Source organism: Heterocephalus glaber, unplaced genomic scaffold (assembly GCF_053883595.1).
Source record: "Heterocephalus glaber isolate CG9 unplaced genomic scaffold, H.glaber_assembly_v1.0 deba00000613, whole genome shotgun sequence".
Lineage (NCBI taxonomy): Eukaryota > Metazoa > Chordata > Mammalia > Rodentia > Bathyergidae > Heterocephalus > Heterocephalus glaber.
Genome location: NW_028258152.1, coordinates 733,290 through 751,431, shown reverse-complemented (window position 1 = coordinate 751,431; position 18,142 = coordinate 733,290). Strand labels below are relative to the sequence as shown.

At 43.7% G+C, this 18,142-nt stretch overlaps 1 long non-coding RNA gene across 1 annotated transcript in view; it reads left to right on the top strand.

Annotated features, from left to right (window-relative positions):
- The window catches only part of LOC110346587 (uncharacterized), a 95,105-nt gene extending 77,775 nt beyond the window's left edge, over positions 1-17,330 (top strand). The window contains exon 4 of the long non-coding RNA XR_015449064.1: positions 5,724-17,330. This is a non-coding gene — a long non-coding RNA (uncharacterized LOC110346587). The remainder of the gene's footprint in view (positions 1-5,723) is intronic.
- Positions 17,331-18,142: the final 812 nt, after the last annotated feature.

The following is an 18,142-nucleotide window of genomic DNA, read 5'->3' as shown; positions in this document are numbered from 1 at the left end:
TCTGGCCAGGCAGGGGAAGAGTATAAAAATGTAGAAAGAGTAATGTCTTGTTGTAATTGTAAGTTTTCCTACACTTCTGGAAAAACCCTTGAAGGCAAGGCCTCTGACTTCCACTCCACAGAGTAAGGCAGCTCAGAGATTTCAGTTTCTTTATTTTCAGGTTCAACAGCGAGCTGGCTCTGTGCTAAGACCCTGTTTTAAAGCACGAGTGGCATCTTTTCACGAGAAAATAAAGCTGAGTTTGTCCTGCGCTATGTAGCAGAGCGCTTGGTGTTTGCTTTTATTAGCTTGGCTGTGTTTTATTGTTACCAATCCAGTTTTTGTCCAATCTGCTGGTCTATTTCCAATGAATCTGAGTAGCAATTGGTTTTCATTTCATTTTATTGTTGCTTTGAAAGGAACAGCAGATAGTTTTGTCCAAAATTATGGCAAAGTGATTCTGTGGTGATACAGTTGGGATAGAGCTGTATTCTAGGTATTTCCAATGATAATGGCAAAACTTGCCAAAGAATCATCTTAAGAAGAAAGAGTGTAGTTGAGTCTTCTAGTTTTTTTCTGGTTTGAGAGAGTTATTCTTTAAACAACAAACTTTTCTAGGTGCTGACTCATGTGCAAAGTTGGGTTATGAAGTACATGTTCTTTCTCCCCTTATTTTCAAAAATTCAGCTGCTTATTAAATTACTATACATACAACAAATACCAATATAAATAAAGTTTGGGGGCTGGGGATTTAGCTCAGTGGCACCATGCCTGTCTTGCAAGCACAAGGTCCTTCCTGAGTTCGATCCCCAGTACCAAAAAATAAAAAAATAAAGTTTGGGGTGCAGAATTTTATACCTACTATACGTCTTTTTTCCCTACAATTTCTCAGACCAGAGTTTTGGGATTTCCCTCTTTCTACACTAAATTTTCCTTTTTCCTGGAGTGAAAAACTCATGTTCTTGTCATAATGGAAGAAGAGGTATTATTTTCTCTGTGTTATGATAGAAGAAGCTAGGTGACCCAAATCTTCCAGGGAGAGGTATTTGTTGCCTTCTCTGAAACAATATAGTGCCTCTCATAGCTTAGGGCAATTTGAATGTAATAAAAATGAACACAGAGTCTCAAGAATTCTTACCATACCTAATATTTTTTGTTTGGGATGGTCACTCTTCTGGTGGGTGTACCACTGGGTGACCTTTGAAAATATCGCTGCATTAAAACTGGGAAAAAGGGATGTTTTGTGCATTGTAAGACATTTAACAGCAGCCCTAGCTTCTATCCATCTGATGCCAGTAGAACTGAAAAATGTTGGATTCAAAATGGAGTCACTTGTGTCAAACTGGCAAAATAGAGGTAGGGAAGGCATCCAAAGAGGAACCAGGCCATCTTCTCCATTATCCATTCCCAAATCTTCAACATGGCCTTGATAGTCACAGATTAGAAATTTATACATCAATTTTAAATATCTCTCCTTCAAAACTTTGCAACTTACTTGAAGGCATGGTGTTGGTCTCAAGGAGACAGTTGCCTGGAGGCTAATGGAAGTGGGGCGATATTTCCACAAGGAGAGATGTCTCCCCAAATCCTCATGTGGTCATGTGGGAAAGTTTTGAAGGTGGCTGGATTAGAGTGTGGGGGCCTGGATTAAGGATGTGATGCTGGAATTTAGAGTGTGATACTAGAACTATGGGTGTCTCACCCTGGGTGTGGGTGGCCTGATAAAATATAAAGGGACAAAAAGAAGCTGCTGCTGCTTCACTGCTGTGCTGCCTTCTGTCTGCCCTGCCACGCCATGAACTGTTTCTCCTCTATACTGCCCCTGTGACATGCCACCCTGGCTTGGTGCCAGATGACTATGAACTGAAACCTCTACAAACTGTGAACAATTGCACAAGGTGGTTTATTCAGGAACTTCTTTAGCCTTAAGTAAACCTAGTATGATTCATCTTTATACTATTTGTCCTATAACTCTGGCCCCACTGTTGAAATCCTAAATGTGGAGTTTGGGTTCTTTTGATCATAGATATCCAGTTAATGGGGAGAGGAGCAGGGTTCAAAGATTAATAGTGTCTGGATCTTGTTTTTTAATTAAATTTTTGTAAACCTTTTTATATTGGGAACAGGAAACCTGCCAGGATTTTTGCCTCTATTTGGTGAATAGACATAGCAAGATTTTTTCTAGCCTGACAAGTATTGAGAAATTTGGATTTTTTAGTTTATGAAAATCTCTTATTAAAAAAGAACTATTTTTTCAAAATATCTTAGACAAAATGAAAATTTTAAGTGATTATCTTGGGGCTTACTTCTATATTTCACTGGTTCGGTCAGGGTCAAACTTGCCCTTCAGGGGATATTTAACTATATCCAGAGGCATTTTTGATTGTCATGATTGGTGCAAAAGTCAAACAAATAAACAAGCAAACAAAGAAACACCTCAAAACTACCCCTACCACCACAACAAAAAAGCCAAGTGTGGTTGTGTGCCCTAGAATTCTGGAATGCAAGGATTGAAAGTTTGAGCCCAGCATAAGCAACTTAGTGACTACGTGAGACCCTATTTCCAACTAAAAAAATTAGAAAATGGTTGAGGATGTAGCTTAGTATCAAGGCCCTGGGTTCAATCCCCATTATTGCTAAAAGAATAATGAAACAAAAAAATATAGAGATGGATCTCCATGCAAACAAAGACATGCACGTGCTGGTGTTGTCTCTTGTATGCCCGAGAGGAAAGGAAAGAAAGTTGGTTTTATTGGGACAGAGAAAGCTGCATAAGGTGTTTCAAAAGAAACCTCACTGGTACTTTTGGCATTACTGAGAGCTGATGAGCTCTGCTTCTTTTTTTTGTACTGGGGATCAAACTCAGGTCCTTGTGCTTGCGAGGCAGGCAGTGGAACCACTGAGCTAAATCCCCAGCCCTGAGAGCTGGTAAGCTTTGATGGGGCTGTTGCAATTACTAAAAACTAGCCCTGAAGTCTGAGCGGCTCTTTCATTGAATTGGGTTTTCGAGACTGATTAGGTGAGTGTTCTTGTGTAAGCGACTAGCTTCTTTGTGTTGCTAGCTGTCTTCGGGAACCACTGTGGTAAGCTGTGGTTTGGAAAATTTTCCTGTGATAGCTCTGTTAGTAGGCAAATCATGCGAAAGAACTCTCCCTTCACCATCTTCGCTGACTCCATTTACCATATGTGACTCCACTTTGCATTTGACAACTCTCTTACTGTGGTTTCAGGTACGACTGGCACCTGGTGGATAGAGACCAGGAATGGGGGCTAAACCCACGATGCACAAGGAAACCCTTTTCCCTAACAAAGAGTTATGTGGCTTAAACATCAGTATTTCTGGGGCTGAGGAATCTCACACAATTTTTTCTTCTTTCTTAGAATCTGAACCGTTTGGATGGTTTACAATGGCCTGGTAACCCTAATTTATATACCACAACATTGTCACATGCCAAGACTATCTTTCTAATGTTCTTCAAAGTGTACTTTTCCAGTTTAGACAGGTGTATGTTAGTCAAATCCTATGTCTCCTCTGACTCATCAAAACATCATCCTATGAGGTCAGAATTCTCACCAGCATGCTGCAAACACTGACGTAGTGCACACTACGCACCTGCAAAACACATGACATAAGACTTACTTAAAAAGCAAAAGAAAATGGCTGAGCCCTTACCCTCTTCACCCCCTATAAATAGAGCAGAATCTGCCAGCACTATCACTAGCCGTTTAGTCATTGAAAACAAAACAGAACAAGAAGGAAGCAGACTCCATTCTCCCCTCGTCTTAAGCCTGTAAAACCATATTGCATTTGGGACAAAGTATTCTGCATTTTATGACCACTTTAGTTTTCTAGAGAAGAGAGACATCAAACATCTTTATCTAATTTATTAAGTTGTACACTGTCCAGGTTTGGCTGATGATTGGAGCATGTCTGCCCTTTCCTACATTTTTGAATAGAAGAAGAACAGATGTATCTGCCTCCTTGTTGTATTCTGAAGTGTTCATTTGTAGTTGTTATATTAGTACGTACCATCTTCCTAGGTCTGTACTTGTTGCCATGGTAACTACACAGCTCTATAACTTCTTTAAAAGGCGAGGTATTATTTTCCAGTAAACAAGAAAGTTCTCTCTCCCTCCTGTCTTACCTCCCTCTCTCCCTTCCTCCTTCCTTGTTCTCATTTCCATCTAGGTCTTTCCAGCATTTGGCATTGTTGACATTGAATATCCTTCCTTTAGTTGCTTCCTCTCCTTCCACTTTTCCTTTGATTTTTATTACCAGTTCTTCTATGTCTTTTGACACAGGTCTTTCCTGACCAAATTTCTGTTGTTAGGCTTTATCCATGTTAAGCAGCTTCTCTGTGAAAGACAGCTCACACTTCTGATTGCTTACACTTCCCCACTTCACCAACCTCTGCTCCCCTTTATCCAACCGACTGCTAGAAATTCACTTGAATGTCTTTATGTGCCTTTAATTCAGTATGATCAAGACAGAAATCATCATTCCACTAAAGTCAGCTCCTTCTTTTGACTTTTCTATATCTGAGAATAGCTCTGTATCCCCCAGTTTCCCAGGTTCAAGAGCTTGATGTCATCTTCAACTCTTCTTCATTTACTGTCCCTGCAGCCAGTACATTTTCAAGCCATGTGGAGTCAACTTCTACAATGTTCTGCAGGCGGTTTTATTTTGTCCATTCCCTCGTCCATTCCTCCCTAGCATCTTAAGGACACTTCCCACTGGCCCTGTGTTCCTGTTTCAATCTGTTTATGTTTTTATCAAAATATCTTTCCCCTGACCATTTTCTTATTATGTCTTCCACTTGCTTAAAAGCCATCAGATGTTCTCGATTACCTCCTGAATTAGGTGCATAGCATTTCGGACCTTCTGACTGACGCCAAACAAAACACTTCCCACAAATTTTAACCTTGAGGGCTTGCCCCATGAAACACACAGACACCCACCTCTGCCATTGAAATTCTTTTTATTTTCTTCGGCTCCATCTCAATATCACCTCATTCACAAAGCCCTTCTGCATTTCCATTCTTACCAGCTTTGGTCGCTCCATTTCTTTCATTCTCCTCACACTATGTTGTGCCTGTGTTGGGTAGCTTCTCCTGCTGTATGCTTTTGTGATTTCTGTTGCTTCACTTTGGTCTTCTTCCCCTCCTTTTAGATTATGCTTCTTCCATAGGTAGAGGCCACATCTTCGTATTTCAGCAACTTTTTCCCTAGAGTGAGAAACGGGCCTGATGCAGTGTAGAACTCAACAACTATTTGTTGAACTAACTGCAGCAATGCTGGTGGTGTATCTGGTGCAGAAAGGAGGAGGAGGAGGAGGCAGGAAAGGACAGTCTAGTTTTCTGATGCTTTGTCAGCACGTCCTTGGCCATCTGGCATCTATTTGACCTCTCTGCCCCTCCCACATCACCGTGCAGCTGGTTTTCCTTTCTACCAATGGGTCAAAAAGTATCCAGGGTCATCTGCAGAGATTTTCCTGAGGCTTCAGCTGGTAGAAAGTAGGCTAGTTTACTATGGTCTGGACGTGGGTTGCGTGTGTCCCCGAAGGACTCAGATGTTCAAATTTATTCCTCATTATGAAGTATAGAGAGGGTAGAAAGAATCTGACCATGGAGCTGGGGGCCTTTGAGTGGTGGTCAGGTGAAGCCTGACTGAACATGGGGGGTGATAAGAAGAGAGAGACTGGTGGGTGGGCGTACACATGCACACTCCCTGTCTTCTACTGCAGGATGCCCAGAACCGCCTTGGAGCTCTGCCAGCAAGGAGGCTGTCACCCAGTAGGAGCCCTCGGACCAGAAGAACTGTGAGCCAAAAAAGCTTTTTTTCTTCATAAGTTACGGAGCCTCAAGGATTTCCTTACAGTAACAAACAGACTAACACATGGTCAGCAAATAAGCAGTGTGGAGGTGCACTTAAGAAAAAGAAATCCTCCAGCCCTACCAGGACCAGCTCCGTTGATACAACATCTTAAAAGATTCCTCTCCTGCCTCTGATCTTATGTCTCGGCTTTCCTTCCCCTGTGGGCTGAATTGTGTGACACCCTCCTGCTCCATTCACAAGTTGAAGTCCCCTCTCCACATATCATGAATGTGCCTTTATTTGGGGAGAGGATCTTCGCTGAGGTCATCAAATGAAGTCACTAGGATGGGCCCTCACCAAAGGAAGTAACTCTGTAAACATCCCATTACTTCCCTCATCTGAGATCACCCAACCTCTCCTGTAACCCTCTTTCCTCTTCAGCTGCTCCCCTGTTCCTTTTCTGTACAGGAAAGCCCCACGCGTTCTCTATACTGTCTCCAGCTTCCTCTCTTCTTCCTTTTTCTTCCACCTCATTTTCTGATCTCTGCATACTGGGGTGGGTGTGCCAGGGCATAGTCTTTGAACATTTCCACTTCTCTGTGTATTCTCTCTATGCATATTAATGCCACGCACTGCTCACAACCCAGTATCAGCTCAGTTCATCTCTCCTTGTACATTAGGTGTGCATCCAACTGCCCACCCAGTAGCTCTACTTGAAGCCTAATAGTCAGCATCAACTTAATATATCCCAAATGAAACTGCTTTTTTCCATTACCTAAAACCAAATTACCCTAAAGCCAAATTCTTGCTATAACTTCTGCATCTCCTACATGACAACTCTATCTTTCCAGCTGCCCACTCAAAAGACAAACAAAACAAACCAAAAACATTGAAGTTATCTTTGAATCTTCCCATCCTCTCATGCAGCTGTTATCTAATCTATCAGAAAATCCAGCTGAACTATTTTAGAGATATGACTAGAGTCTGAGCACTTCAAACCCCGTGTACCACCATTACCACTCTTGTCCAGTCCTCCACCCTCTCTCTCAAGGCTGATTGCAGCTGCAACCTGACACACTTTGTTGTCTCTGTAACTGCTTGCCTTAGATCTCCCTATGAGTCCTGCCTCTCACTCAGAGTATAAGTCAGAGCTTCTCTGCCTCCTACTGGGTTGGAGAGTCTGCTGGATTCTATGCTCTGAATCCATTATCTCTTAACACACCCTTGCCTTTACTGCATCCTCCCTCACTCAGTCCCAGTAATGGTAATTTCCTAAAGATGCCAAGCAAACTCCTCCCTTGGAGTCTTGCATCCACCGACTTCTCTATGTGATGCATTCTCCCAAGAAGGAGAGAGTGCTGTCACAGTGTTTTCTAGGGGCCAAGTCTATTCCCAGTGGAGGCCCTTACTTCCTGTAGAGCTCCCCTCAGTCTTGGGGAAAGGCCCTTGTTGACTGCCTTATGGAAAAGCCTCAGCCCCCATGCTGCATCCCTCCTCTTCCTATCCTATTTACTGTTCTCCCTACTCCCCTCCTCTTCACTCATGAGATACATGAACTCCTTGATTTTTCTTGTTTATTTTCCTTTATTGGAATTGTTATAACTTCATGGGGCTAGGGATGTTCTTTGTTCCCTGTTATCGGATCCTCAACTGACTGAATTTGACATCTGTGCAGCCTCCAAGCCCACCCGAAGTCTGTAGCCCCTGGTCTGGTCCCCAGCCCGGTCTGTGGCCCCTGCACTGTGTGTACCTGGTAGATGCAAGGGAGCAGAGGGTGAGGAAACATTTGAGTCACTCTTCTCGAAGACCTGCTGGTCAGGTTGGCAAAGGGTATTCGCCACGACAGAGAATGGTCTTCGGTGTGGGCTTAGGGGTGGCTCCCAAGGGCACCCACAGTTGGGCATAGCTTCCTGTGAGGGAAATCGGCCAAGCCAGCCCCACAGAATGGCCAGGACGGGGCAGAAGCGCAACACGGGCAGTGGAAAGAGGAGGGGTCAGCTCCAGAGCATGCACGTGTGGGGTTTGCATGTTGTCAATGAGCATCCATCCACTGTTTGTCCTACCAAAGAGAACACACACACACACACACACATATACACACACGTGCATGCACACACATGCATACAAATTAGACTATTCTTTTATTCAGTGTTTTTTTTTGGTACCGGGGATCGTACTCCAGTCCTTGCACTTGCGCAGCAGGCGGCGAAACCACTGAGCTAAATCCCCGGCCCTTATTCGGTGTTCTGTAACTTCTGACAACTGATAGATTAATAACACTTTTCTGAGGGACAGATTATATCCAATCTTACTGAACTGGCTTCCTGGACTGTGACATAAGGGTAACACCTGCTTCAACAGGGGGTTAGAAGAGTCAAGAGCCCCCCAAGGGGCTCAAATTCTGGCTCTGGTGCTTCCTGTGATCTTGGACAAGTGATTCAGCCTCTCTGGGTCTCGGGACCATACCAAGACTTTCTTAAGGTTGTTTGAGATGTACAAAGTAAAGCAACACGACATCCATCTCACTCCAGAGAGAATGGCATCACTAAGAAGTCAGATAACAACAGATGCTGGAGAGGCCGTGGGAAAAAGGAGCCCTTCTACGATGTTGGTGGGAATGGAAATTAGCACAACCATATGGAAATCAGAATGGAGATTCCTCAAAAACTAAAGCTAGAAATCCCATCTGACCAAGCTATTCCCACCCCCCTTGTACCATTCCCAAAGCGTTAAAGATATCGTATTATAATGATAATTGCATCTAGCAGCACCATTCATTATTTTGGAAGTGGCCTATATGTCTATCAACAAACGAATTCACAAAGAATATGTGGTATGTATACACAATGGAGTAGTACTGTGCCCTAAAGAGGGATAAAACTGGGTCATTTGTAGGAAAATGGATCACCTTGAGACCATAATGTTAAGTAAAATAAATCAGACACACAAGCTTAAATATCACATAGTTTCTATTATATAAGAAACCCAACATATAAATAAAGAGCAAAATACAAGATAGATAATAGGAAATAGGGAGATAGATCTTTTGCAAAAAGGGAAGGAAGGGAGGAGACGGGGTTGCAAAAAAAATAGTGAAATGGGTGCAAACAAACCTACTGCTCTGCAGGTCACATAAAACTGTCGCACATATAATTACGCACCACACATAACACTTGATAATGATGTGTTTATGTACTTCCTGTGTGTGTTAACTTTCTTGCTGTGACTAAATACCTGAGATCAATCAATTTAAGGAAAAGGCATATTTGGCTCACGGTTTCAGAGGTTTCAGTCCATGGTCAGCTGGCTCCATTGCTTTTAGGCCTGTGGGGAGGCAGCACAGCATGGCGGAATGATGTGGCCAAGAAAAGCTGCTCACCTCATGCCAGCTGAGAAGCAGAAAAACGTCGAGAGAGCCTGGACTGGCAGCCTTCCTCCTTCTTCCCTTTTCATCCCATTTGGGCCCCTAGCCTATCGGGTGGTCCCACCCACATCCGGGGCAGGTGTCTCCCCTCAGTCTGCTGTCCCATGTGCCAATCAGGAAGCACCCTCACTGACACACCCATTTTACCTCCAGCTGGCTGACACTCCTCCCTCACAGCATTGCAAACCCTGGTTTTCTGTGACGTTTCCCCTGGTTTTTCTGCTTTCCCGGGCCCAGAGGTCTCCTGGGAATCCTGTGGGAATCCTGTCAGCACAGAGGCTGGCTGGGGAGAGGTCTCCTGCAGGAGGGAGCCGGCTTGTCGTCTCTGCTGCTAGGCTGCTAGGGCAGCGGTAGCTGATGGCAAAGGACAGCAGAGGGCTGGGACCCAGCACCTAGCCACACCACCGTGGCTCAGACATCGAGGCCCGGGTGGCGCGGGGCTGCCGACCAGGGGCCGGGAGTGGGCGGTTTAGAGCCCTCGGAGACCTCGCACCTCCTGGTGAGGGGAGGCTCGGGCACAGCAGGCTTGCGCTTCCTCATCGCTTCAGGCTCGGAGCTGGGTGGCAGCACAAGGGTCTGAAGGAGGCAGCAGTGAAACTAGCAGGATTCCTCAGGGACGGGGTGCTGAGAGCTGCAGAGAGCAGCCCCCCTCCTGGTTAGCTGAGGGAACGCTCACCAGGTCCTCACATGCAGTCATTAAAAACTCCACCTGGAGACACTGTGCCTGCATTTTCTAGTAAGATGTGTCCAGAGGCATCCTTTAGTAGCGGGGAGGGGCAGCACCTGTATGTGGACGCGAGGGAGCTGCGCTGGGCCCCCAGCACGTGGCCTCTTAGACGTGACCCTGACTCGGGGCCTCCCGGGAGCCACGGTGGAGCCTTCCTTCTGCACCTGTGGGGGCCTGGCCTCCAGCCCCGCCGCTGCCTCCTCCCCGGCTGGCCACAGCCAGGGAAGGTGGTCTCTGGTCAGGCACAGGCACAGGCCGCAGGGCAGGGGAAGGGCGCCCTGGCTTGCAACTTAGAACAAAATGGAACCCCTTGTGCGGATCAGCTTTTAACTGCCTTGACTCCCGCTTTGTAAAGACCTTCCCGACGGAGCTGTCTGTGTTGTGACAATGGAATGTTTCTTCGCCAATGCTTTAGAAAATCCTTGAAGCTCTGAATCGTTTTCTGGCACTTTCTGGCGGGCTCACAGAAGCCTTTTAAAATTGCAAAATGTGCTGAGAAGCAGAGGACTTTTTTGCTCTTCATTCAGATATTCTTCCTGAGAGAAAACATGGCTTCCTAGGTGACCTTCGCTTTCTTTCCTTCCTGTCAACTCTGTGCTCCTTGAGGCGTGGTCCACAGTGCCCGAGGACGACCTCCTTACCGCGAGGAAGAGCGGCCTCTCCAGAGTGTGGCTTCCCTTTCGTTATTGAAAGCAAGTATACCATTTGCTTTTCTGGGTGTTGGTGGATGCATGATTGTATTACTCAGCTTTTCATTACTATAACAAAACACCAGAATCAGACTGCTTTATAAAGAAAAGAGGTTTATTAGCTCAGTTTTATTATTATTATTATTTTTGGTACTGGGGATTGAACTTGGGACCTTGTGCTTGTGAGGCAGGTGGCAGCACCACCGAGCTAAATCCCTGGCCCTATTAGCTCAGTTTTAAAATTTTTTATTTTTAGTATGTTTGCAAGACATAATAATTATCTTAGTGAATTACATATCACATCTCGATCATTCTATTCTCCCTCCCCCCCATCCTGCCATCTACCCACCTTCCCCAGATTCCCTTCCTATCTCCACAAAGTCTTCCCTTCCTCCACAAAGTCTTTTCTCTGCTATATCTTTCTTATTTTAGTGTTAATCTATTATATTTTGGGTTTCCATGTAAGAGGAACTGTGCAATATTTTAGCCTCCTGTATCTGATTTAGTTCACTCAGAATTATGGTTTCAAGATCCAACCATTTTTCTACAAATAAGTCATTATATTTAATCTTATTTATGGCTGTGCAGTACTCCATTGTATAAAAATACCACATTTTCTTTATCCACCCCTCTCTTTGATGAGTATATAGACAACTTCTATAATTTAGCTGCTGTGAATTATGCTGCAATAAGCATAGATATGCATGTGTCACTGTAATGTGATAACCTCAATACATTTGGAAAGATACCGAGAAGCAGAATGGCTGGAAGTCCACACAGCATAGTGCGGGCTCTTGTGAGGGCTCCTTTGGCTGCATCACGACTGATGGGAGCTCTGTGTGTGTGTCTTTCTCCTTGTAAAGGCAACTGATTCAGTCATGGGGGCTTCACTCTAATGGCCTAATCAGATTTAATCATCTAAAAGCTCTACCTCTAAACCTCCTGGTCAGATTAAGTTTTCATCCTCTCAATAGTGTTAACAGGACTTTGGGGATCAGACTTTCCCATGAGCAGTTTTGGAGGAAGGGTACAAACCACAGTGGCATTAATAGCAGCACAGCCTGCTCCATGTGTCCCTGGTTTTTGTGCCCTGTTGTATTAATCAATAACTAAACTATGGGAAAAAAGCAAATTTCATGTCTGATAGTAGGGTTCATTGTCCAAGACTGGAATCCTCATGCCTCTTCTGAATGAAGGGGAAAAAACCTTAAAGAGGAAAAGCTTCAAAAGGAATATTTGGTCCCTGTCTTAGTTACTTTTCTCTTGTTGCTGAGACAAAATACCTGACACCCAAGGTTAGAGGGGAAGGGTTTATCTGGCTCACTGTTCATAGAGATTTCAGTCCATAATCGCCGGCTCCAAGGCAGGGTGGGAGAGAGAAAACAGCTCATGGTGGACAGACAGCAGGGGGCGTTGCTGAGGTGAACAGTTCATGGTACCCACACCATAGCAAAAGCAACATGGGGACCTTAACAGCATCTTTCTGTCCCCCACCCCTTTTTTTGATACTAGGGATCGAGCTCAGTTACTTGCACTTGTGAGGAAGGTGTGGTGCCACTGAGCTAAACCCTGGTCCTTTCTGTCTCTTTTATCCAGACTATTTAGGGCAGGTAGCACTCACACCCTTAATCCTAGTGCCCTCGGGCCTAGCATTGCACAGAGAATTAGTCACACACTCTAGACACAGCCACCTTTGAAAAAGCCCCACCTAAGACCACATGAGGCTTTGGGGGGACATCTAGACACAAGCTGTAACAGTACATAATTTTGTGTATTTTATATTCACTCTTTTAAAATTTTCTCTCTCAACACACAAATACCCGACAAGCCTCTTCTGTAATTCTCAGTAGCACCTTTCTTTTTCTTTTTTTTTTTGTACCAGGGATTGAACTCTGGACCTTGTGCTTGCAAGGCAGGTACAGTGCTGCTGAGCTAAATCCCTGGCCCAGTGTCACCTTTCTTGTATGTTGGTTTAGATCATCACAGGCTTAGTCTCTGCTGAAGTGCGGGTAACTGCCCTTCAAAGGCCCATGTGTCTGGCACACTGGGAGTGGCGGGACCTGTAGGGGGCAAGGGAGGCTTTAGGTCATAAGGGATGTGCCCTGGGGAGTGTGGGCACCCAGGCCCTCCTCTGCCTCTCTTCATTCTTGGCTGGTGTGAGGAGAACAGCTTGCTCCGCCATCTACTCCTACCCTGATTTGTGCTCTCTCATCACAGGCCCCAGGCCCAGTAGATGGGAAGCAAACCATGGACTGAAACGTCTGAAACTGGAGCCAAAATAAACCTTTCTTTCTTATAAGTCAATTACCTCAGGTATTTTGTCAAAGACACAAGAAGCTGACTAACACAGTCTCTAACTCTAGTCCTATTCATAACTCAAAATTTAAGTTTACAGGAATATGGGGACAGAAAGGAAGGGGCCATGCCAGTGTTCACTGCCCTCGCCCCGGCCCAGAATTCTTGCTTTTCTAGTAGCTAGTGAGTGAATTGGGATTGTTCCAAGCTAGGTAAATAATGGGATTGAAAGCCAGGCACTTTCTCATGTTAATGTGGATGGGAGTCTTTCGTCCTGTGAGTATAAGTCTCATGTACTTGACTGCCTTTTCTTCTGGTGTTTACATGGCCAGGAGAAAGAGAGCCATTTTCTAGAGAGTAAACACCAAAGATGTCTAATTAATTCAGAAAGGAGTGCATGCATATTTGTATTAGTTTGGTCAGAATTTAGCTAAAGTTTGTATTTGTATTATTCCATGGAAGCTTTTTGAACAAGATAATATACTCAAAGGAAAGCAAACATTTATTTTACTTAAAAAAGCATTTTAGGCAGGTCAAAGCATCCTTTCTTTTGCAAATAGTTAAGATAATTTAAGTAATTTTTGTGTAATCATCACACTATAAAGGCTTAAAAGTAATAAAATTGTATTTCTTTCAAATGTGAATAAAAATAAGCTTTAAATCCATGTAAGGCTAAGGTTAACAAATATTTATTTTGATGTGCCTTATTTGAGTCTCCCAATAATCGAACATCGGATAGTAGAAGCGAATACACCCCTGTGCTATTTGGATTAGCTAACTTTAGCTGGGGTAGCAGGTAAATTCTGAAACCTCATGGCTTAACGTGACAAAGCTTTCCTTCTCATTCACGAGAAGTGTCATGGTCATTGGGCCTCCCTGCTCAATTTTGTAGTTCTGCTAAATTGAGCACCTGCCACAATTGGCCTCTACAGTGGCTTCAGCTGAAGAAGAGTGGAGGACACACACTGGCTTGTGCCTGCCTTACTGTTGTGGTTTACATGTGGATGTCCCCGCAAAACCTCATTTGCTCATAGGTGGGGATTTGGGGAGATGATGGATCATGGCGGGTGATGATCATTGGTGGATTAGTCCATGATGAGTTTACAGCTAACTGTGATGCTGGGAGAAGGTGGTCACTGGGGGCGTGGCCTGGCAGGGTCTCCCTCCCTCCTCCTCCCTTGATCTCTCTTGCTTTCCACCTTGCCATGAGCTGTCTCTCCTCTGCCAGGCCCCTCTGCCATGCCACTTTGCCTTGGAGCCAGCCCACTACGGACTGAAATGTCTACAAACCATGAGCCAAAGTGTACCTCTCCTCTTTTCAGTGGTGGGTGTCAGGTATGGTGTCTCAGCGATGAGAAAGTAACTGAGACACCTGCCTTGTTCTCGAGTGATCTGAAGTCACGTACTTTTGTATTTGATGGACTCTCAGGAGTCACATGGCCTCAAGCGAGCTGCAGGGAGGCTGGATAGTGCAACTGGAGAGCATTATCATTCTCTCCTGATCACAGAGCTACAAGAAGACTTTTTAAATAGTAAGCAACTTGTGCATCTTCACTCAGATGTTAAATGGAGATGCTTTTAACTCCAAGTCTAATAATTTTGCATAATAGTATCTCTTCACATAATCTAATAATGTGGATGATCCTAATCATTCAAATAGACTCTTAGAGCATTGAGATAATTTTATTTGTGCATAAAGGGGGAAAAGATTGGGAAAGTCTCTGATTGTCCCTGCTATAAATATTATTGGAATCCATCTTTAGTGACCATGCGTCTTAGATTTGTCGTGTTTCCAGTGGTTCCGGTGTAGCCAGGTTGTGATGAGGCAGTGAGTGTGTTTCAGTGGAAAGATCACAGGCTTGGTTGTCAGAGAGTCTCTACTCCTGTACCCATACCACCACTTACAAGCTGTATACTATTTTGAGTGAGTTATCTAACTTCTGTTATTTTCATTCTCTTCATTCATGTAATAGAGATAATGTTTATAAAGTGTCTGAAGTAGTAGATATTCAGTAAATGCTGTCTTTATTTTTATATCTCTAAAAAAAAAGCAACCAGTTCAAGTTTATGAAGCAAGCTATCTTAGATTTAGAGGATGAAATGTAAATCAACCTGAATGCAAAAAGTTTTATCAAATTAAAAAGATACATATTTATAGATACTTATATATACAAACAGTAAACCAATGGAAAAACTGCAAGAAAAAAAGAAATGTGAATGAATGGAGAAACTCAGAGCAAGAGGCACCAGCTGGGTTTGTGAGGTTGGATTGGTGAAACACAGGCTGATGTGCATCTCTCGGAGTTGATCATCCAGACTGGGATGGGTCATCTGGTACCGTTTGACTCCGTACAGCCTCCTGCTTCCATGTCAGGGGTTATCTACGTTGCACGGGGAGAAGCACCGGGATGACAAAGTCTGACTGCAGCAGCTATGAGCTTTGCATGTGAAAGTCTGGAGTTGCTGCCAGGAGGTGCAGCCAGAGGCCTCCCGGGGCTGTCCCAGCTGGTGTGGGGAGGGAGGTAGAAAAGCTCTGTGTGTTTTGCTTGAAAGTCACCACCATTGCCCTCATGTTCCAAAGTCACTGTCGCACCAGGGTACAGACCCACTTTCCCTGGGCAATGAAACTGCTAGACTTTAGTCATAGCACGGCAGAATGTCCTGGAGCTAAAAATGTCTCATGTTGACATGTAGAATCCAGCAGGGAGATGCACATGTACTTTCAGATTTCCCCAGTTTGAACATTTTCAAAGGCCAAGTCTTAAGTTTAATACAAAGTTCTATTGCACAGGAGTTTTAACATTCCCCTTCTTCCTTCAGCGTGGTGTGGTCACCTTAATTTATTTTGTTAGAAAGCAAACAGTGAAAACAGAATTGTGAGGATTGCATGGAAGTTGGAAATCAGCATCTTCTAGAATGATTCTTCATAGAAATTACCAAAAGTGGATCTCAAAGGTTTTGAGCAATTTGTTGTAGGGTCAGGGAACTTGCTCAGTGAAATGTGGGGTGGATTGGATATTAACTGGTGACTATAAATCCCAGAGCAGGAATAAATCCAAAGGATGTGAAATCAGTATCCTGAAGAGATATCTATACTTTCATGCTTGCAGTACTATTCACCATAGCCAAGAAAATATTCACTGAAGGATGAATAAATAAAGAAAATGTGGTATATCTACACAATGGAATACTATCCAGCTTTAATAAAGAAGGACCTCCTAGATGGGCATGGTGGTGTACACCAGTAATCCTAGCATTCTGGGAGACTGGGGCAGGAGGATTACAAATTCGACCCCAACTTGTGCAACTTAGACTCTGTCTCAAAAACAAAAATAAAAGAGGGCTGGAGGTGTGGCTCATAGTGAAGCCTCTGAGTCTAGTCCTTAGTACCATATGGGGGGCAAGGAGGAGATAAAAAGGAAACACCATAGATGTACCTGGAAGACATTATGTTATGTCTGATAAGCTAGGCACAGAAAGACAAATACTGCATAATCTCACTTACGCATGGAATCTAGAAACGTCAAACTTAGAAAGCCAAGGAGTAGAATGGTGGTTGAGGGGTGAGGAAACTGGGAGATATTGGTCAAAAAGTGCTCAAAATTTCTGTTATTTAGGATAAGCAAGCTCTGGAGATCTAATGTACAGCATGGTGACTATAATTAATAATACTGTATCATATACTTGCAATTTGCTAAGAGAGTAGATTGCAAACATTTTCACTGCAACAAAGAAGAGTATAACCATGTGCAGTAACAGATACATTAATCACCTAGACTGTGGTAATCATTTCACAGTGTTCACATAGATTAAAATATCATGCTGTATACCGTAAAATATACAATTTTTATTTGTCAATTATATTTCAATAAAATTGGGGGAGCAAAGATAAAAAGGTGTTGCTCTACTTGTAGATCTTCCTCCTAAGATTTTTAACAACAACTTTTTAAAAGTTCAGGTTTTGGGCCGGGCATTTAGCTCAGTGGCACTACACCTGCCTTAGAAGCGCAAGGTCTGAGTTCGATCCCTGGTACCGAAAAATAAAAAAAGTTCAGGTTTTTGTTAAAGACCTGTCCCGAGCATTCAGCATATCTTGGAAAATAGCATTTTGTGAATTAGGGTAGGTTGTTTGTTAATATTTCTTCCCTGAAGTGTCAAACGCTTGTCACATTTTCATTTGGTATTTTAGCACATTGAGCCCTCGTTCTTTCTAGGCAGTGCTTGAGGTCCTGAGGACACGGGAGTAGAAACACAGGAGTGTCTCTGATCTGACACACAGCAGCTTGTGTACTCCATGTGACTGGGAGTGTAGGTTCACCCTCACGCTTGCTCTCCACTGGGTCATCACTGATTACTTCTATATGATTAATGATTTTCCATCGTCATTCATTTTCTTTATACTTCCACCCATTCATTTATTTACTGAGGGTCTGGAATTTTCCTGGGACTTCTGTAGTCATTAAAGGAAGAGACCACAGTGGCTTCCCAAGGACCCAGTGGCCCATGGAATATTTCTTTTATCCCTGGTTCCAGCTTGGGATGTTGGAAGCTGGAGGTGATGAAGGCTTACTGACAATAACAGAAGCCAAGTTCGTCATTCTGAGGATCACACTATTATGAGGAGCTTAAAATTTGGAAAATGGCTTTACAGAAAATAAAAATCACATCCAGAATGGTTACAAGTTATTGAAGATGATGGAAGCAAAATATATTCAAGTTATTAAACTTGGAGATGGGAATTTGAGAGATCTCCTTCCAATCCAATGTTCCAGCGTGCTCCAATAAAGAGAAAACCTCCCTGGCTAGGAAAAATAGTGCCTTGCTGTGCTGTAATTCAAAGCAGGTTTCTAAATCTTCCCTTTGAATATGTCTGGAGTCTCCAGGAATAACCGCAGGTTCTGAGTGTGAATAATCCTGCCAGAATGAGGACAGAGCATCCTGCACCTCTTAACAATCCCTTTGTGGAGGCAAAAGCGGTAACAAACCAGTTCTTCGTGGCAGCCTTTTCCCTGAGCTGCCTGTGAACGTGTGCCTGTTATCCTATGAGTTAGCAAGTGCTTCCCTGAATGATTTATAAGCAGGAACTGGACAAGCTGGTTTAAGAAGTGGGACAGAAGTTTATTCCTTTCATACTCCACTGGCTTTTCAAGTTTTGCTAAAGGAGCTGCCCATTCCTTGGTCTCTTGGCATGAGTTCTCTATGAATTCTCCTCT